The following is a 21,841-nucleotide window of genomic DNA, read 5'->3' as shown; positions in this document are numbered from 1 at the left end:
CGCCTCACCACGGCAATAGCCTGGTCAAAGCTGTTGTACCTAACAGAGCATAAGTGCTCTGGGATCCCATCATTCACGGACTTCCCCTTAGGAAAAGACAAATGGTGAATCAAACGAAATTCACCAGGCGTCTTTTTAGGCATCACACCCAAAGGTGAGCCTCTAAGAGTACTCACTGGAGGATGTGAAAAAGGACCCAGTATCCTTCCCTCAGCCAGCTCTTTTGCAATCTTGTCCCTAAACACCTGCTCCAAGCCCTGAACTGACTTAAGGTTTCCTGACATAAACGGAACTTGAGGATGCCTGAAAAGGCATCCTAAACCCAACTTTAAAACCTTCCAACAAATACAAACTATCAACCCTTCGAGGGTACCTCGACAGCCACTGCTCAAGAGGTCCCACCCTTATCGGGCTGGGCCCCTTTCTTAGCTGGAAAGGCTCCTCCGCTCCCGCCAGGCTTCTTCATATTTTTACGCCCACGGGCTCTAGGCCAGTTAAATGAGTGGGAACCACCACACATGGGGCACTCGTGCTTGAACTGGCACGCCTTCCTATTACATACCCCAAGGGATCCAAATTCCCAGCAGAGCATGCGGGGTTGAACCGCCAGCCCCGCTGCACCGCGGGGAGAGCCTGATGAACCAGCAGTGGATGTGGATGACCTACTCACCAAGTGACCACTATCAGAGCGATCACCCAGATTAGGCCTAGCCGGGGACATAACCTGCAGCCAAAGCTGCTGATGGATCCGATCCCACTGAAGGGACGGATACAGGGCAGCCCTCATCCTAAATTCCTGGTCATATTGTAACCAGGCTGGTCCACTAAAGGCTGTATAGCCTTTATAAATTATGTCCAAATACTGGAACAGGGATGCTGCCCGCCACGGCTGTGCCCTCGCAATCACCCCGGCAGAAATACAGAACCCAGGAAACCAATTAGCCCAGGTCCTGTCCACCTTCTGTTTTTTCAATTTTCCCTTCTCTTTCTCATCCAATTCTTCCTTGTCTTTTTTCTCAAAAGAGAAGAGAAAAAATATCCATGTACTCCCCTTTTAATATTTTTTCCCTAGTAGCGGGAAGCAAGTGGTCCCCCAGCGGCAAGGCAACTTCCCCAAATGGCAAAGCAGCAAAAAGCACCATCCCATATGTTGAGGGTGCCCCCATAAAAAAACCAACCATGCCAGGATGTCCTGAGCCCGGGTACACACTAGGAACGCCTTGCCCACATGGCCAAGCCCAATTCTGAAACGCGCCCAACGCAGAGGAGGCAGGCGCCCCTGCGCTTGACATGGAAGCGCCCAGCCCGGCTGCTGAAGCAGGCCCCTATGCTCCCTGTGGCGGAACCGGCCCGATTCTGCCTTCAGACCCGATCCCGTCAGCTCCCTATTGAGTCGCCAACTCCTGGAGGGAGCTATTTCTCCTCCTGCCCCTTGGGCTCGCTGCCACCACCTGCTCAGTCTAGGGGTTCAGATTGAGAGGAACAGGACTCCCAATCCCCCTCTCCAGCTATGAGGCCAGGCCTCAAGGTCCTCTGCCACCCTGCACTTGGGTTTCACAGAGACCTCAGCACTTCTTTGGGGCACCCCTGGAGGATTGGCACCTTATCCAACTGCATGCCTTCCCCCTTCCCCGGGGCCCCCTTCTTAACACAGCGTGGTCTAAAGCGGTTTGGGGATCTATGTGGTACAGAGATTGACTGCCATCATTTAAAACAGAAAAACTATTTATTTACAAGAGAAAAAGATAGGAAAAGAAAAACAAAACAAAAACAGTTGCATTTTAAAAATTAGCACAGCACAGCACCCGTACAGCAAACAGCCTGACAAACAAAATGTGGTTTTAAACGCGTCCTGCTGTCCCTGATCTAAACATACCCTGCCTTTTGGGATGACTTACTTGGTCTTACTGCCTGGAGGCCTCATTTTCCTGACTAGGCCGCATGCACAGGCAGGAGCCCCCACACTGGCAACCTCTTCCTTCGAGCTGCAGCTGAGAACTGAGAAACTCCTCCTCCTAACTCACATGCAGAGAACAAAAGAACTTCCTGCCTCTCTAGGAGACTTTCCCCCTAGAGTTGTTGGTTTGGCTCTGGAAGGGAGGGGGGGAGGAGGGGAAGGCTAGGCCCAAGCCTGCTTGGCAGTTTAGCGATCCCTCCCAATGAAGCACCAACATGGATTAAAATGGCGTTTCTCCACACTCCCCATGGCCAAACCTGCCCAGGCCCCACCTGTAAATTATCACCCGACCTACCCCCGAATCCAGCAGGAACCAATGGCAAACCGACCCCCGATGCTCCAGCCGCCGCCATCAAACCCACATCCGGACCGCAAAGGCCAGCGTCCCTGCCAGGCACGACTCCACCAGACCTGCCCTCAAGAATATACAGCCTGGTGAAAATACTCGCCTGCTTACCCTTCTTAGATTGCCTCACACCATCCTCCCCACCTGGAGAAAGGATGCCCGTTGCCTCTTCCAATGCTCTCAATCTACAAGCAATATTGGAATCAACCACTATATCACCTTCCTCATCAGAAGAGAATAACGGCGGTGGTGGCCTTTTCGCAGGAGCCTTGGGTGCCTTAGGCGCTGGCTTTTTTCCTTTGGGCTTGCCTGACCCTTTTCCACCAGCCATCTAAATAGCAAGCACAAGACTACAAAATGGCCTCCTGCAGCTGCACTCTAAAATGGCTTCCCCCTGGAAGAAGAAAGGGAACTCAAAATGGCCACAAAAGCCTCTGCTGCACACCAATGTCTCCAGTAGGAGAAAAATGGGGGGGGGGGGGCGGGAGGGGGAGGCACTCCAAAATGGTCACCTGCCAACCTCAAGGGCCATAATAAAAAACCCAGGTTGCCCCACAGGCCCACACCCTCAAAAATTAAAAGGGGAAAGACCAAACCCTGGGCTCCACAACCCCTGCCTCAGCAAACCCCAAACCCTAGGCAGACTCAGCCAACAAGAAGGACAATGCCACGTCCTCCACCACCTCCAATGCTGCCGCCAGCCCGCAGCACTGCAGCCGACGCTCCAGCCGACGGCGATGCTCCAGCCAATGCTTAACCCGCCGCTGCCCAGTCGACTGCCACAACAACCCTGATGTCCAACCAAAAACAAAAGAAAAGCCTCAGCCTCAACCTGATCGTCTGCCAAGATGAAGGAGCCGACAAGGAGCGCAGATCTGACAGATCCCACCTTTTTCTCTGTGCGCCGAAACGGGCGCCTCCTGACTCTTTCCATCCAAGGAAGCAAACTCTGCTCATGCAGCCTAGCAGCTATGTTGCAGGCTGCAAGCATAAGATTGTGGGGGAAACTCTGGGAGCAGCAGTAATGCGGAATCAGAACACACGGAACAAACTGGGAATTGAATCCGGGAGAAATCCTTTAGTGCGGAATCAGAAAATCACACCCGTATGGAACAACCCCAGAGCGAAAGGGAGGCAAACGCCAAATGTGGAATCAGCCACTGAAAACAAAAGAGATCCAAAGCAAAGGAAAGAAAGATGAACTGCAGAAAGAAGTTGGTCTGTTTATGGAAGAAGCTTCTTGCTTGTACAAAGTGTGTTTGGAATATTTGCAGAAACTGACACTTTCTTTTAATCAATTTGACTGTTTTCATTGGATGACTTTCATTTGATTCTGTTCAGCATACCATAAAATATTTGAGAGACTGAGACATGATGGTGGATGATGTAAAATGTTTTGATCATTGTGTAACTTGAAGATGGTTGTTGAAACTGCTTAAATAGATGACAACTTCAAACATGCACCAGTTAGTGACAAGCCTGTTGAATACTTGAAAAAGTGCTGCAACACAGAGTGCCATTTTGAGCTGCTTAAAATAGCACAATTTTTCTTCTGCATTCCAGGACATAATGCAAATATTGAAAGAATATTTTCTTTAATGATCCCCCGGTGGACAGATGAAAGGAACAGATTTACCACTGAAGCTATAAACTGTTACTGCAATATAACCTGTGTGACTGTTTGTGCTTTTAGTTCTGCAAATGTCAAATTGAACAACTAACTCTACTTAGGGAAATAAAAAATTCCAACAATATCATTAGTATACCGATAGTGGTGTTGGAAGCATAGTGAAAGTTCAGTGAAAGTATTAGTATTTGTGCTTGAAGAAGAAGAAGATATTGGATTTATATCCCGCCCTCCACTCTAAAGAGTCTCAGAGCGGCTCACAATCTCCTTTACCTTCCTCCCCCACAACAGACACCCTGTGAGGTGGGTGGGGCTGGAGAGGGCTCTCACAGCAGCTGCCCTTTCAAGGACAACCTCTGCCAGAGCTATGGTTGACCCAAGGCCATTCCAGCAGGTGCAAGTGGAAGAGTGGGGAATCAAACCCGGTTCTCCCAGATAAGAGTCCACACACTTAACCACTACACCAAACTGGCTCTCCTTGATAGTGTTATGTTTTGTTATTTGCTTACTGTGTTATTTCTTTCAAGCTTCAGTGCACACTTGCCATTTCAGTAAAAATAAGCAGTTATGTATATAAATCTATGATAGTATGTGTGTTTGTGCACGTGTTTGTACACGTGCAAGTGCTTTTTAAAAGCAGGAATACAGTTCCAGTTTGCTTGGTATCAGGGGGTGTGGCCTAATATGCAAATAAATTCCTGCTGGGCTTTTTCTACCAAAAAAGCCCTGCCCATCCATAATGGCTGGATGATTTCTGCAGCCCTGTTTCTTTTACCAGCAAGAAATTCTTATTTGTCTGCGCCTGAAATTTTTTTTGTTTTCACTCGCAAAATCTGGCCACTCTAATATTAGACAATCCTATATTGGAGAATGAAAGACTTATATTTCTCCAACAATATTACATAGCCTAAATAGGTTGGGCCTAGTAATTAATATCACTGTGCAAGGGGAGGGAAATATGGGTTTAGAAGGGTATAACTTTACTTAGGATGAGACTGTTAGAATACCACTATTAGTGCTGCATTTTCTTTTCCTTTTTTGGCACTTATTTATGAACAATTCCAAATATTTCATCAACATGAATCAGTTCTTCAACCCAAGTTTGTCATTGACCTTAGACAAATGATAAATCCACTTGTCTGCCTTGCTAATGGAAATTGTACCCACAAGAAAAAATACAGACAAAATATGAATAACATCATACAAATAGGACTTTCTCTTCACATGAAAATCACTTAGCACAAGTGATGCAGTTACAAATGCCTCAGCCTCAGTGAGTTGGAATTTCCTGCATAGTGGACATACCATGCTTGAAATGCGGATGAAGGCCTGTCATATTTTTCAAGTTAAAAGGAAGAACCCTGGACTATGTGCTTCTGATGGAAATGTCCTCACTTTGAGGTAAACTGGCCATCTTGGCAATATTTTTACATGGATTGTTTTTGTAGTACCTTTTAAAAATAGTGCTTCATTTCTTGCTTAATTATTGCAGTCAATGTGTTTTTGTCTGCACACCATCTCTTTTCCTAATAAATACATTCCAGGATGGACATTCAGGCAAATATGAACATATGATGTTGCCTCTGAATGAATGGAATGAAGGAGGCAAAGAGAAAGGGAGAAAGAAAGTTCAGTTTTATCAGATATACTCACTCTTCTTCCAAAAGGCTTGGAGTATTTTATAAATCATTCCCATGTTTTCTCCCATCATAAGAATGTAGAGCATGCTGGATCAGACAAGTGATCCATCTAATCCAGCATACTGTTTCACACAGAAGCCAACTGGTTGCCTGGAAGAGCCAAACGAACAGGGCACAGAGGTAGAGGCCTTCCCTGATGCTGTCATCCAGGTAGCAGATCTGCCTAGCATAGCTGCTTCACTTCAGAACTGTATTACAGATAGTTCTGTAATTCCACTTCCCAAGTTGAAGTTTGCACTTGAACTTAAATATTTCACAATCAAAATCCATATTTTAAATTATAGTGATTTTTCTGTTTGGATGGGGGGCATTTGCTTGTTCCATTTTGGTTTTTTTACAAAATCCTCTGCTTTTGGTAAGATACACATAGCTCTCAAAAAACAGCCAGCAAATAAAACCAAAGTATAATCTTCTCCCACATGTTCCTGCCCATCCTTTGATATCATCTGAGGTCCTGCCGTGTGTCCTTCCTTTTTCAAACACGAACCAAGACCTTTTCATTTGTGGTCTTAACTTTCCTGTGTCTTTATTTGTGCTATTTAATTGTTGGATTCTTGAAATTGAAATTTTTAATTTTTGCTATTCTCCATTTTTATTATTGTTGTAATTGTAATGGATTTATAATGTTATTACTACCTTAACAATCAACCTTTTCATTAGTAGGCTGGTAACGAATCTTTAAAATAAACAATTAAAACCAGCAGAAGAACAACTAATCAAATATGTAATGGAAACAGAACCCAACAAGATGGCCATATGACAACCTAATACCCACAAACTCTCTGCTTGCTTTACAAGGAATACAGGACTACTTCAGTTGATCTAAGTTTGTAAGTATGCAATGTCATTTTATGTGAATATTCCGCTTTTGATGACAAGATTTCAATTGCAGTCGCAGGAAGGGTTTTTAAAGAATATTTTTTTAATGTTTAAAGTCCTCTGTATGTTAAGTTTCACTTTAACAGAATCTGAACTAAATTAGCCCAGGGAGAAATATCCAGCAAGAAATCTGTGAAAAGACTTTGCACAAAATGGCCAGTGAAAGGGGTAGAAGACAGAACTGCCTGATAGCTAATGGCTCTGGATTTTTTTTTAACTATCTCGATCGTATGTAAGCATTTTACTTAGCACTGTAGTTTCTTGCACTGGATTAAAAAAAACTCCTGTATTGATCATATATAAGCATATGTTAGCACTGTAGTTTCTTCCATTAGTGGGCAAGATCTAATATATATCTGCTGTGAATATATACCTGCAGAAAGAAGTCCAAAACATCTATCACCCCCAAACCGATCTCTTTTTAAAAATGTTTTGTTATACTAAATATTTATTCAATGTAAAATCAGACCTCATCCTCTAAATTTAAGATTTCCAATTTCTGCAAAACAAAATTCCTGAAGAGTAGTAGAAAAATAAGGATATAGTGTTTGTACTAAATAATTTATGAATCTAGACTTGGGGAAACTGAGGTGAAAAATGCAGTGTGTAGGAAACTCTATTAACATTAATGTCTGCTTCATTGCTATAAATGTATTTTCGGCAAGAAATAGTAAAGGAAGCATAATAAAAAAAGGGTTTTTATCCTCCTAAAATAGCATTGCTTTTGGAGAATGACTTTTCTGGAATGGGCACATCCCAGGGCAAATTTGTGGTTCTTTACCAGGAAAGGCAGGCTTGTTTTCTGTTCCTTTTTCATCATTTGAAAAAAACTGGAATGATCTAAAAACTCCAAAAGAGTAATATTGGTGCAGATCCTATGGAAGAATCTTATTCCAAGTCTTAAAGTTAAAACTGCTACTTTCGTAAAGCAATGGGATACAGGCCAGGCTAAATATCAAGGTAGCAGACTTGTCATTGAAATATAGGCTTGTTGTAGTCAAGTATAATGTTGGGTGGAGCTCAAGTTTTTATGGGGGGAAAAGGTATGCATGTGAGGGTTGATGACAAATTCGTCCTCTCTGCCTGCCATTTATTTACCTCCTCCATTTCCCCACCTCATGGCACTGTTCTCTCATCTGCAGAACCAAGTTAAGAAAGTTTTAAGTGACAGACTGAGGGCCAAATTAGGCAAGATGCTTTTCTTAGCTTCGCCCTGGAATGCAGTTCCATTTTATTAAGTCCTAGAATGCCTTTTTATAGTGTCCCATTCTGGTAGTGACTACTGTTGCACAAAGAAGGGGCTCCTGTCCCCCCACCTCCAATTTCTTCAGCCCCAAATGACACTGAGGGGTTATTTGCTGACATTGCCTGGCATCATTTTGGGTTGGGAAGGGTGTGGGGGGAGGCAAGAGCCTCTCCTCCCTTGGTGTTTTAGTGATCTCGACTAGGATTGGGCGCCTGTGGCACTCTTAAAGATTTTCCAGGACTTCATTAATTGAGGTGCCTCCCTGGGGAAGGTATAGAAGCAGAGAGAAACAAGTGTGGTAGTGATGACAGATTATAACTGCTGTGTTTTGCAGCAAAAAAAAATTCTGATGAATTTCCCCAGGGGGAGTGTTGGACCATTGTAATGGATGGGAGCAGTTTAAGAGTTCCACACTCAGGCACACTTCAAGATCACTTCAGTTGGCTTGTAGAGGAGCCCTGGTGGGCAGTTGTGTGTTTTGTGCTTAATAGCATGGTTAAAGCTCTCTAGAGGTTGCACTGGCTGGTATACTACTCAGCTAAACACACACACATAGAATCATAGACTCATACAAGAAATTCACAAATACCTCCCCCCAACACAAACATCCCCAGTGACTCCTGATCCATGCCCAGAAGACGGCAAAAACTTCCAGAATTCCTTGCCAATCTGGCTTGGAGAAAAATTTCTGACTGACCCCAAAGGGCCAATCAGCATTTCCCTGGGTATGTATGAAGAGGTCACAAGACCTAAGCAGTTATGCAACCCTTCCTGCCCTCATTCTCATGATCTGCCTAATTCACAGAATCAGCATTGTTGTCAAATGGCCATCTAGCCTCCAAAAAAAGAGAGCCCACCATCTCCCGAGGAAGCTTGTTCCACCGAGGAACTGCTCTGTCAGGAAGTTCTTCCTAATGTTTAGCCAAAAACTCTTTTGATTTAATTACACCTTGTTGGCTCTGGTCCAACCTTCTGAGGCAACAGAAAACAATTCTGCATCATCCTCTATATGACAGCCCTTCAGGTACTTGAAGATGGTGATCATATCACCTCTCAGTCGTCTCCTCTTCAGGCTAAACATACCCAGCTCCTTCAACTTTTCCTCTTGGTTTCCAGACCCCTCACCATCTTCATTGCCCTCTTCCGGACATGTTCCATCTTATCTATATCCTTCTTAATCTGTGGTGCCCAAAACTGAACACAGTACTCTAGGTGAGGTCTAACCTGAGCAGACAGTGTCAAGACAGTGTGCGATTGCAATAAAAAAGGCCAACACCATGCTGGGTATTATTAGGAAGGGAACTGAAAACAAATCAGGCAGTATCATAATGCCCCTGTATAAATCGATGGTGCGATCTCATTTGGAATACTGTGTGCAATTCTGGTCACCGCACCTCAAAAAGGATATTATAGCATTGGAAAAAGTGCAGAAAAGGGCAACTAGAATGATTTCAGGTTTGGAACACTTTCCCTATGAAGAAAGGTTAAAACGATTGGGGCTCTTTAGCTTGGAGAAATGTCGACTGCGGGGTGACATGATAGAGGTTTACAAGATTAAGAACATAAGAACATAAGAGAAGCCATGTTGGATCAGGCCAACGGCCCATCAAATCCAACACTCTGTGTCACACAGTGGCAAAAAATTTTATATACACACATACACTGTGGCTAATAGCCACTGATGGACCTGTGCTCCATATTTTTATCTAAACCCTTCTTGAAGGTGGCTATACTTGTGGCCGCCACCACCTCCTGTGGCAGTGAATTCCACATGTTAATCACCCTTTGGGTGAAGAAGTACTTCCTTTTATCCGTTTTAACCTGTCTGCTCAGCAATTTCATCGAATGCCCACGAGTTCTTGTATTGTGAGAAAGGGAGAAAAGTACTTCTTTCTCTACTTTCTCCATCCCATGCATTATCTTGTAAACCTCTATCATGTCACCCCGCAGTCGACGTTTCTCCAAGCTAAAGAGTCCCAAGCGTTTCAACCTTTCTTCATAGGGAAAGTGCTCCAGCCCTTTAATCATTCTAGTTGCCCTTCTCTGGACTTTCTCCAATGCTATAATATCCTTTTTGAGGTGCAGCGACCAGAACTGCACACAGTACTCCAAATGAGACCGCACCATCGATTTATACAGGGGCATTATGATACTGGCTGATTTGTTTTCAATTCCCTTCCTAATAATTCCCAGCATGGCATTGGCCTTTTTTATTGCAAACGCACACTGTCTTGACATTTTCAGTGAGTTATCTACCACGACCCCAAGATCTCTCTCTTGGTCAGTCTCTGCCAGTTCACACCCCATCAACTTGTATTTGTAGCTGGGATTCTTGGCCCCAATGTGCATTACTTTGCACTTGGCCACATTGAACCGCATCTGCCACGTTGACGCCCACTCACCCAGCCTCAACAGATCCCTTTGGAGTTCCTCACAATCCTCTCTGGTTCTCACCACCCTGAACAATTTAGTGTCATCTGCAAACTTGGCCACTTCACTGCTCACTCCCAACTCTAAATCATTTATGAACAAGTTAAAGAGCATGGGACCCAGTACCGAGCCCTGCGGCACCCCACTGCTTACCGTCCTCCACTGCGAAGACTGCCCATTTATACTCACTCTCTGCTTCCTATTACTCAGCCAGTTTTTGATCCACAAGAGGACCTGTCCTTTTACTCCATGACTCTCAAGCTTTCTAAGGAGCCTTTGATGAGGAACTTTATCAAAAGCTTTCTGGAAGTCAAGGTAAACAACATCTATTGGGTCTCCTTTGTCCACATGTTTGTTCACCCCCTCAAAGAAATGTAACAGGTTAGTGAGGCAAGATCTTCCCTTGCAGAACCCATGCTGAGTCTTCCTCAATAACCCGTGTTCATCAATGTGCCTACTCATTCTGTCCTTGATAATGGTTTCTACCAACTTTCCCGGTATTGAAGTCAGACTGACTGGCCTGTAATTTCTCGGGTCTCCTCTGGAACCTTTTTTAAAGATGGGGGTGACATTTGCTACCTTCCAGTCCTCAGGAACGGAGGCAGATTTCAATGAAAGATTACAGATTTTTGTTAGAAGATCCACAAGTTCAACTTTGAGTTCTTTCAGAACTCTCAGATGTATGCCATCCGGACCCGGTGACTTATTAGTTTTTAATTTGTCTATCAGTTGTAGGACCTCCTCTTTTGTCACCTCAATCTGACTCAGGTCTTTCAATACCACTTCCAAAATTAGTGGTTCTGGGGCGGGCAAAAAGTTCTCATCTTCCACAGTGAAGACGGAGGCAAAAAATTCATTTAGCTTCTCAGCCATTTCCCTATCCTCCTTCAGTAATCCTTTTACCCCATGGTCATCCAAGGGCCCCACTGCCTCCCTGTCTGGTTTCCTACTTCTAATATATTGGATGACATTTTTATTGTTGGTCTTTATGTTTTTTGCAATATGCTCCTCATAGTCCCTTTTTGCCTGCCTGATCACAGTCTTGCATTTGATTTGCCACAGCCTGTGTTCCCTTTTACTAATCTCACTTGGACTGGTTTTCCACCGCTTAAAGGAGTCCTTCTTACCTTTTACAGCTTCCATTACTTTGTTTGTTAACCACGCAGGCCTTTTCTTATGCCTGTTTGTGCCTTTCCTAACTTGTGGTATGTATTTTATCTGAGCTTCTAGGATTATAGTTTTAAATAGCATCCAAGCTTCCCCAAGGGTTTTGATCGTATGTACCTTTCCTTTCAGCTTCCTTCTCACATGCCTCCTCATCTCAGTGTATTTACCCCTTTTAAAGTTAAACGTGGTTGTGGCGGTCTTTTTGGACAACTCCCTATTTATACAAACGGTGAAATCAATAACATTATGGTCACTGCTCCCAAGTGGCGCAATCACTTTTACATCTCTCACCAAGTCTTGGGCATTACTTAGGACCAAATCCAGGATCGCCCCACCCCTGGTAGGTTCTGAGACCATCTGCTCCATAGCACAGTCATTGAGAGCATCAAGAAACTCAATCTCTTTCTCTCGACCAGAACAGATATTGACCCAATCAATCTGCGGGTAGTTAAAATCACCTATTACGACACAGTTTTTACGTTTAGCTGCAATCTTAAAGCCTTCCATCATATTATAATCGTCCTCTCTCTTTTGATTTGGTGGGCGATAACAAACTCCCATAGTTAAATTTTTTTGGGGGCCCTCTATTTCAACCCAAAGCATTTCTAAAAGTGAATCTAATTCTCTGATCTCAGTCTTACTGGACCGTATATCCTCTCTGACATACAGAGCCACCCCACCTCCAACCCTTCCCTCCCTATCCTTCCGATATAGCTTATATCCAGGAATCACCGTGTCCCACTGATTCTCCTCATTCCACCAAGTTTCTGAAATTCCCACAATGTCTATGTTGTCTCCCAACACTAAACATTCCAATTCACCAATTTTACTTCGAACACTTCTAGCATTTGCATATAAACATCTATAATTTCCCAGGCGAGCTAGGCCCGCCACCTTCCTCCTGCTGCCTTGAGACTCTGGCAGACAGTCCATATTGTTTGTCACCTTCAGATTATGCATGGGATGGAGAAGGTAGAGAAAGAAGTACTTTTCTCCCTTTCTCAAAATACAAGAACTTATGGGCATTCAATGAAATTGCTGAGCAGTCGGGTTAGAACGGATAAAAGGAGGTACTTCTTCACCCAAAGGGTGATTAACATGTGGAATTCACTGTCACATGAGGTGGTGGCGGCTACAAGCATAGCCAGCTTCAAGAGGGGGTTAGTTAAAAATATGGAACAGAGGTCCATCAGTGGCTATTAGCCACAGTGTGTGTGTGTGTGTATATATTAGTTAAAAATATGGAACAGAGGTCCATCAGTGGCTATTAGCCACAGTGTGTGTGTGTGTGTGTGTGTATATATATATATATATATATATATATATATATATATATATATATATATATATATATATATATATATATATATTTGGCCACTGCGTGATACAGAGTGTGGGACTGGATGGGCCATTGGCCTGATCCAACATGGCTTCTCTTATGTTCTTATGAGTAAAGCGATACCATCACTTCACGTGATCTGGACTCTATACTTCTGTTGATACAGCCCAAAATTGCATTTGCCTGTTTAGCTATTGCATCACACTTTTGACTCATGTTCAGTGTACGGTCCACTAAGACCCCTAGAAACATTTCACACATACTACCGCCAAGGAACGTCTCCCCCATCCTATAATGACACATTTGGTTTCTCTCACCTAAATGCAGAACTTTACATTTATCCCCATTAAAATTAATTTTATTTATTTTAGCTTAGTTTTCCAGCCTATCAAGATCATCCTGTATCCTGTCTCTGTCTTCTACTGTATTCACGACCTCCGCAATTTAGTATCTTCTGCAAATTTAATAAGCATTCCCTCTATCCTTCATCCAAATCATTTATAAAGATGTTGAACAAAACAGGACAGATCTTTGAGGCACTCCACTTGTCTTTCCTCTTCAAGAGGATGAGGAACCATTCACAATCACACTTTGGGTACAGTCTGCCAACCAGTTAGAGATCCACAGGATCCAAACCACATCTTACCAATTTGTCATCAAGAACAGTGTGTGGAACTTATAAAAAGCTTTACTGAAATCAAGATAAACTATGTTTATAGCATTCTCCTGATCCAGCAAGGTTTCTCAAAAAAGGAGATCAGGTTACTCTGACATGACTTGTTCTTGAGAAACCCATGCTGGCTCTTAGTAATTACAACCATCTTTTCTAAATGCTCAAGGACTGATTGTTTGATGATTTGTTCTAAAACTTTTCCAGGTATAGCTGTCAAACTAATGGGTCTTTAGTTGCCTGGGTACTCCTTTTCCCCATTCTTGAAGATGGAGACATTTGCCTGCCTCCAGTCTTCAGGGACCTCACCTGTTCTCCAAGAATTCTTGAAAATAATGGACAGAGAAATTACATCTGCAAGTTCTTTTAGTACCCTTGGATGCAGTTCATCTGGTCCCAAGGACTTGTTGTTGTTGTTCAGTTGCACAGTCAAGTCCGACTCTTTGTGACCCCGTGGACAAAGTCATGCCAGGCCCTCCTGTCTTCCACCATCCTCCAAAGTCTGCTCAAATTCGTGTTTGTTACATCAGTAACACTGTCCAGACATCTCATTTTTTGCCATCCCCTTCTTCTTTTCCCTTCTGTCTTTCCTAGCATCAGGATCTTCTCCAGGGACTGCTCCCTTCTCATTTGGTGGCCAAAGTATTTGAGCTTCAGCTTCAGCATCTGACCTTCCAGTGAACAGTCTGGGTTGATTTCTTTTAGGGCTGACTGATTTGATTTTCTTGCAGTCCAAGGGACTCTCAAGAGTCTTCTCCAGCACCACATCTCAAAAGCATCTATTCTTCTGCCTTATGGTCCAGCTCTCACATTATTACTGGGAATACCATTGCTTTGACTATACAGACTTTTGTTGGCAGGGTGGTGTCTCTACTTTTTATTATACTGCCCAGGTTCACCATAGCTGTCCTCCCAAGGAGCAAACGTCTTTTAATTTCATGGCTACAGTCACCATCTGCAGTGATCTTGGATTCCAGAAATGTGAAGTCTGTCACAACTTCCATGTCTTCCCCTTCTATTTGCCAAGGTGTGATGGAGCCAGATGCCATGATCTTAGTTTTTTTGATGTTGAGTTTCAAGCCTAATTTTGTGCTTTCCTCTTTCACCCTCAACAAGAGGTTCTTTAGGTCCTCCTCACTTTCTGCTAGTAGAGTAGTGTCATCTGCATATCTGAGGTTGTTGATGTTTTCCCCGGCAATCTTAATTCTGGCTTGTGCTTCATCCAGGCCAGCATTCCAAATGATGTACTCTGCATATAGATTAAATAAGCAGGGTGACAATATACATCCTTGTCGAACTCCTTTTCCTATTCTTAACCAATCAGTTGTTCCATATCCTGTTCTTACAGTTCTTGACCCTTATACAGATTTCTCAGGAGACATGTGAGGTGGTCTGGTACTCCCATCTCTTTAAGGATTTGCCACAGTTTGTTGTGATCTACACAATCAAAGGCTTTAGCATAGTCAATGAAGCAGAAATAGATGTTTTTCTGATACTCCCGTACTTTCTCCATAATCCATTGAATGTTGGCAATTTGATCTCCAGTTGCTCTACCTCTCCAAAACCCAGCTTGAACTTCTGGTAGTTCCCGATTGACATACTGCTGAAGTCTAGCTTGTAGGATCTTTAACATGACCTTGCTGGCATGTGAAATGAGTGCAATGGTGCAATAGTTTGAACATTCCTTGGCATTACCCTTCTTTGGGATTGGAATATAAACTGATCTTTTCCAATCCTGTGGCCACTGTTGTGTTTTCCAAATTTGTTGACATAATGTGTGCATCACTTTAACAGCATCATCTTTTAGTACTGTGAATAGCTCAACTGGGATACCATCATCTCCGCTCGCTTTGTTGTTAGTAATGCTTTCTAAAGCCCATTTGACTTCACACTCCAGGATGTCTGGCTCAAGGTCATTGATTTCACTGTCATGGTTGTCCGGGACATTGAGATCCTTCTTGTATAATTCTTCTGTGTATTCTTACCACCTCTTCCTGATCTCTTCTGCTTCTGTTAGATCCCTACCATTTTTGTCCATTATCATGGCCATTTTTGTACGAAACGTTCCCTTGATTTCTCCAATTTTTTTGAAGAGATCTCTTGTCCTTCCCATTCTATTATTTTTCTCTATTGCTTTGCATTGTTCCTTCAGGAAAGCCTCCTTATCTCTCCTTGCTGTTTTCTGGAAATCTGCATTCAGTTGGGTGAATCTTTCCTTTTCACCTTTGCCTTTCACTTTCCTTCTTTCTTCAGCTATTTGTAAAGCCTCATCAGACAGCCACTTTGTTTTCTTGCATTTCTTTTTCTTTGGGATGGTGCTGATTGCTGCCTTCTGTACAATGTCACAAACCTCCGTCCATAGTTCTTCAGGCACTCTATCAACTCTAGTTCCTTAAACCTATTCTTCACCTCTACTGTATATTCATAAGGGATGTGATCAAGGTCAAACCTGAATGGCTTAATGGCTTCCCCAGTTTTCTTCAGTTTAAGCCTGAATTTTGCAATGAGTAGCTCATTATCTGAACCTCAGTCAGCTCCGGGTCTTGTTTTTGCTGACTGTAAGGAGCTTCTCCATCATTGACTGCAGAGTATATAGTCAATCTGATTTCTGTGTTGCCCATCAAGTGATGTCCACATGTAGAGTCACCTTTTAGGTTGTTGGAAGAGGGTGTTCGCTATGACCAGTTTGTTCTCTTGACAAAACTCTATTAGCCTTTGCCCGGTTTCATTTTGTTCTCCAAGGCCATACTTGTTCCGGTCACCTTTCGACTTCCTACTTTGGCATTCCAGTCCCCTATGATGAGGAGGACATCTTTTTTTGGTGTTAATTCTATAAGGTGTTGTAGATCTTCATAGAACTGGTCCACTTCAGCCTCTTCTGCATCAGTGGTTGGGGCTTAGACTTGGATTACTGTGATATTGAATGGTTTGCCTTGGATACGGACCAAGATCATTCTGTCATTTTTGAGATTGTATCCCATTACTGCCTTCCTCACTCTCTTATTAACTATAAAGGCCACACCATTTCTTCTACAGGACTCTTGGCCACAATAATAGATGTAGTGATCCTCTGAGTTAAATTCACCCATTCCCGTCCATTTTAGTTCACTGATTCCCAACATGTCGATGTTCAGTCTTGCCATCTCTTGTTTGACCACATCTAGCTTACCTTGATTCATAGATCTTACATTCCACATTCCGATGCAGTATTGTTCTTTGCAGCATTGAACTGTTCTTTCACCATCAGACTCATCCACAGCTGAACGAACTTTCAGCTTTGGCCCAGCCGCTTCACACTTTCTGTGGTTACTTGAACGCTCTTCCCCAGTAGCATATTGGGCACCATCTGACCTGAGAGGTTCATCTTCCAGCGCCATATCTTTTAGCCTTTTGTTTCGGTTCATGGGGTTTTCTTGGCAAGGATACTGGAGTGATTTGCCATTTTCTTCTCCAGTGGATCACATTTAGTCTGGGTTCTCAGCTGTGCCCTGTCCATCTTGGATGGCCCTGCATGGCATAGTCCACAGCCTCATTGAGCCATGCAAGCCCTCTCGCCACGACAAGGCAGCAATCCATGAGAGAGTCCCAAGGACTTAGTTCCATTTAAAGAAACTAGGTGTTTATGTACCACTCCTATACTGATCCAAGGCTGCATCTCCCTTCCCTCATATTTTCTGTTTTTGTCATGTTGAGCACCATTTACCTCACAAGATAAGACTGAAGAAAAGTAGGAGCTGAGCAGTTCTGCCCTTTCTTCATCACCTGTTACAATTTAACTTTCCATTCCTTGCAGTTTACCTACAATGTCCTTGCTCTTTTTTCTTACTTTGTACATAAGAAAAGAACCTTTTTTGTTCTTTTTACATCTCTCACTAACCTAAGCTCATACTGAGCTTTAGCTTTCCTAACTCTTTCTCTACATACACTGGGTATTTGTTTCAATTCATCTTTGGTTATAAAACTCTCCTTCAATTTCCTAAATGAGTCTTTTTTATTTCTCAAGCCTTTAGAGAGTAAAGGTGAAGCCAAAGCCACAATAAATTAAATTTAAAATACTGTCATTATAATTTGTTGCCCCAGGTCTGTGGAATATAGCCATCATTTGTAATGAAGAAAAAAAAGATATTTTATCCCCACGTATGAAAACCAGAAAATTGAATTAATGCCCATTAGTTAGAGAATGTTTCTTTTCCAATTATCTTCTGCTATGAGAACAATTCAATTTATACCCATTTTCTTGTAACTTCTCATTAATTTTGGCAAATATTGATTTATCTGAAAGAAGTTAGTGGAAATAAAAGATCTGCTTTGGGGCTGAAAGATTATGCAAGGCCTACATTCTGATTACCACTAGTATAAAGTCTTGTCTGCAACTACTGCTTCATAGACATCCAACTGAAACACACATTAAATTGTTTTAACGACTTCAAGTCTTATTTTTTTTATAAAGACCTATACAGTTATGCTGCATTAATAAGCTATTTTCCTAAATTCACACTGAGCCTTATTTATTAACATTCATCTACTGATAATTCTAATAAAATTAAGCATGCTCAAACTTCTGCTGGTTCAGCTCATCTTTTGCTTGCTGGTTGTGAACAGGAAGCTTATCTTCCAGCAAACTGTTGGGATGAAGAGGAACAAATCTGACGTGTCCTTTTTGTGCAGTTAGGCTGGTTCTCCCCAATTACAGTATTTGAAAGACCAATCTCTCCCCCTGTGATTCCATGGCTTCCACCTCCAATCTGAAAAGGCACATAGCACAAAGGAACAGAAAAAGAATTACCTTTTCACACTACCCATGAGGCTACAAAAGGAGGGGTATCTTCAGAAGGGAAGGTAGTAGGGTTGCCAGAGATGGCAACTGGCAGGAGACTGGGACAGATGTAATGCCTGATGGTGATTTAATCTTTTTCTCATGCCAGCTGCTGGAATTCTGAAAGGTAATGGGAAAGGGGGTAGGAGATTTCAGGCCTCCAGTGGCAATATGGAAAACCTTTTCCTTTTCCCTCTAGCTTTAGATCCTCATTCATCATGAAGGAGAGACCAATGTAGCTGGAATGATGCCTTCCTTCCTTAGAAGTTCATAGTTGTAGATCAGGAGAGTACATAAAATGGTCTTCAACTATATTTGACACTCTTTCATTGTCCTTGCTAGCACATATAGAGTAGGAATCATGGCATCACCAAGGCCAAGGCTGTAAAATTGTTTCTGTATTGCAGGAGAGTAATCAGTGCTGAGTGACAGAACATGCAAACTTCTTTCCACATGGAAAATTAAAAATAAGGAAGGTGGGTTCAAGTTTATCTAGTTTTTCTTGACACAGCAGGGTTGTGCAAAAGGCCCAACTTAAAACCACTGCTGTTTGTGAGGGAATCAATCAAGTTATGTCTCAGAATTCCCTGCTTTTCTAACCCCAAAGCCTGTAAAATATGCATAATGGATTATGTGTCACATCTCCTTGTGGTTCTTCTCTTGGGAATCCTGGCAAAGAGAGAACAGTGTTGCATGCCATCTCATCAACTGCAGTCACAGGAAAAAAAGATTCTTCACTTTAGAATGTGAGAAGAACTTCTGTTTATGCCAGCATCATGTGCAACTGCCAGTCTGTGGTGTCCTGTGTCTTTCAGCATTTTGAGTCCTGAGGCAAATTCATCTTCCCATCTAATTCTCCTCAGAATGTCAAAATAAGCTTGTTAGAAAGGAGCTCACCATCCACATAGTCAGTAGAAAAGAGCCCAATGAAAGAAGATGGTAGATAATATATCCAGGGCCACCCCTGCCACTAGACAAACTAGGTGATAGCCTAGGGCACTGGCCTTCTGGGGGTACTGAATTGGGCACCCATCTATGTGATTCAGTTATCAGTATTGTGTGCGCTAGAAATTAGCCTTGTCTAGGGCCAGCCCTGAATATACCTTCCCTCTCTTTGCTTCTTTCCTTCTTCCTCCTTCTCTAATAATTTTCTCCATCTATCTCACTTTCCCTAAGCTACCAACCTACCACTATCTCTTTTGCCCCATCTATTCTGTCAATTTATCCACTTCTCTGATAACGTACCCCCCATTTCACCCCTTTCTCTCATTCCCTTTATCTGTCAATCTCTCAATCTACCACTCATTTCTTTTGCTTTCCTGGTCTACCCAACTCTTGCTGCTCTCTCCACCTACCACCTATCCTTGGCACTTCACTCACTCCCACCCTTGGCATTCACTCATCCCCCATCTTTGCTCTCTTTCCCTCTATCCTCCACCCTTGGCATTTCACTACTAGGGGTGTGCAATTGGATCTCCCTGAGCAAAAAATATACCAGGAAAATACCTTATTGGTATTTTGGGCGGTATATTTTGGGCGGTATATTTTGGCTTCACAAATGTACTTGAGTTTTCCTGAAAAAACCAGGAAAAAAATCCCCAAAAAATCTCGAATAGATTCAGGAATTGCCAGTAGATACACAAACAGCTGAGAAGCTCCTGCCTCTCAGCTGTTTGTCAAGTATCTACTGCACTGTTTGTACAAGCATCTACTGCAGTCAAACATTTACTGCTCAGTCCCTTGGGCAGAAGGCAGCCCAAGGATCAACTGTGCCTGGGAGAGACCTCCCAGTGGCATGTCGATTGTGGAGCCAGCTTTTCCTGCAGTGCAGTTTAAATCATGCCGCAGGAGAAGCCATCCCAGCCAGGTCTGCATGTGGCAGGGGAAGACATTCCTGCCGCACAGAGATCCTGGAGCCAGTTTCTCCTGGAGTGCAGTTTAACCAGTATTTTTTAACCAGTATTTTTCTTCTCAGGTCTATTGGACCCCCAAAATTCAGGATTTATGAAAAATCATAGAATCATAGAGTTGGAAGGGACCTCCAGGGTCATGTAGTCCAACCCCCTGCACAATGCAAGAAAATCACAAGTACTGCCCCTTGCTCGCCTTCTCATATTCTGCCTAAGTTCACAGAATCAGCATTGCTGTCAAATGGCAATCTAGCCTCTGTTTAAAAACCTCCAAAGAAGGAGTGCTCACCACCTCCTGTGGAAGGCTATTCCACTGAGGAAACACTCTAACAGTCAGGAAGTTCTTCCTAATGTTTAGCCAAAAGCGCTTTTGATTTAATTTTAACCTGTTGGTTCTGGTCTGATCTTCAGAGGCAACAGAAAACAGCTTCACGCCATCCTCTATATGATAGCTCTTCAAATACGTGAAGATGGTGATCATATCACCTCTCAGTCATCTCCTGGAGAGCCAGTTGGTGTAGCGGTTAAGTGCACGGGCTTTTATCTGGGAGAACCGGGTTTGATTCTCCACTCCTCCATTTGCAGCTGGGTCAGCCATAGTTCTGGCAGAGTTGTCCTTGAAAGAGCAGCTGCTGTGAGATCTTTCTCAGCCCCACCTACCCCACAGGGTGTCTGTTGTGGGGGGTGGGGGAGGTAAAGGAGATTATGACCACTCTAAGATTCAGAGTGGAGGGCAGGATATAAATCCAATATCTTCCTCTCCAGGCTAAACATACCCAGCTCCTTCAATCATTCCTCATAGGACTTGGTTTACAGATCCCTCACCATCTTCATTGCCCTCAGCATTCTTCCATCTGAGGCAGGCGAGGCAGTTGGCTCCTTTCCTAGAGCGCCAGGACCTAGCAATGGTGATCCATGCGACGGTCACCTCAAGATTGGACTACTGTAACGCCCTCTACATGGGGCTGCCTCTGTGCCGGACCCGGAAGTTACAACTAGTGCAAAACGCGGTGGCCAGACTGCTGCTTGGTCTCCCAAGATGGGAACATATACGGCAGGGGCTACGCGAACTGCACTGGCTACCGATTGTATACCAGGTCCAGTACAAAGTGCTGGTCATGACCTTTAAAGCCCTATATGGCCGAGGACCGGCCTACCTGAAGGACCGTCTCTCCCCATACGAGCCCCAGAGAGCACTGAGGTCAGTAGGAAAAAACAGATTGACTACCCCTGGGCCAAAAGAAATCAAACTCCAGAACACCCGCACACGGGCCTTTTCTTCTGTGGCCCGATATCTTTGGAATCAGCTCCCAGAGGAGGTGCGGGCCCTGCGGAACCTCGATCAGTTCCGCAGGGCCTGCAAGACCACCCTCTTTAAACTGGCGTTTCCGAATAGCTGAATCACAAGTGCACAACAAGGAAATTCGCCATTGATACCAACTGACAGATAGCGTCAACGACAATAATATGGTTAGATTTAATTAATGTAACTTAGTTTAACATATTTCAGATTAATAATGTTTTTTAATTAATGTATTAACTGGTTTTTAAGATTAATTTAATGTGTATTAATGTAATGGTTTACTAATGTATTGTTTTTTGTTGTTGTTGTTAGCCGCCCTGAGCCTGCTTGGCGGGGGAGGGTGGGATACAAATAAATTTTTTTACTTACTTACTCTGGACATGTTCTGGCTTTTCTATATCCTTCTTATATTGTGATGCCCCTGTTATGTATTCAGTGCTGTTTAAGAAGT

This window comes from Heteronotia binoei, chromosome 21 (genome assembly GCF_032191835.1).
Source record: "Heteronotia binoei isolate CCM8104 ecotype False Entrance Well chromosome 21, APGP_CSIRO_Hbin_v1, whole genome shotgun sequence".
In the NCBI taxonomy this organism is placed as follows: Eukaryota; Metazoa; Chordata; class Lepidosauria; order Squamata; family Gekkonidae; genus Heteronotia; species Heteronotia binoei.
Note: the sequence above shows the minus strand (reverse complement) of the source record.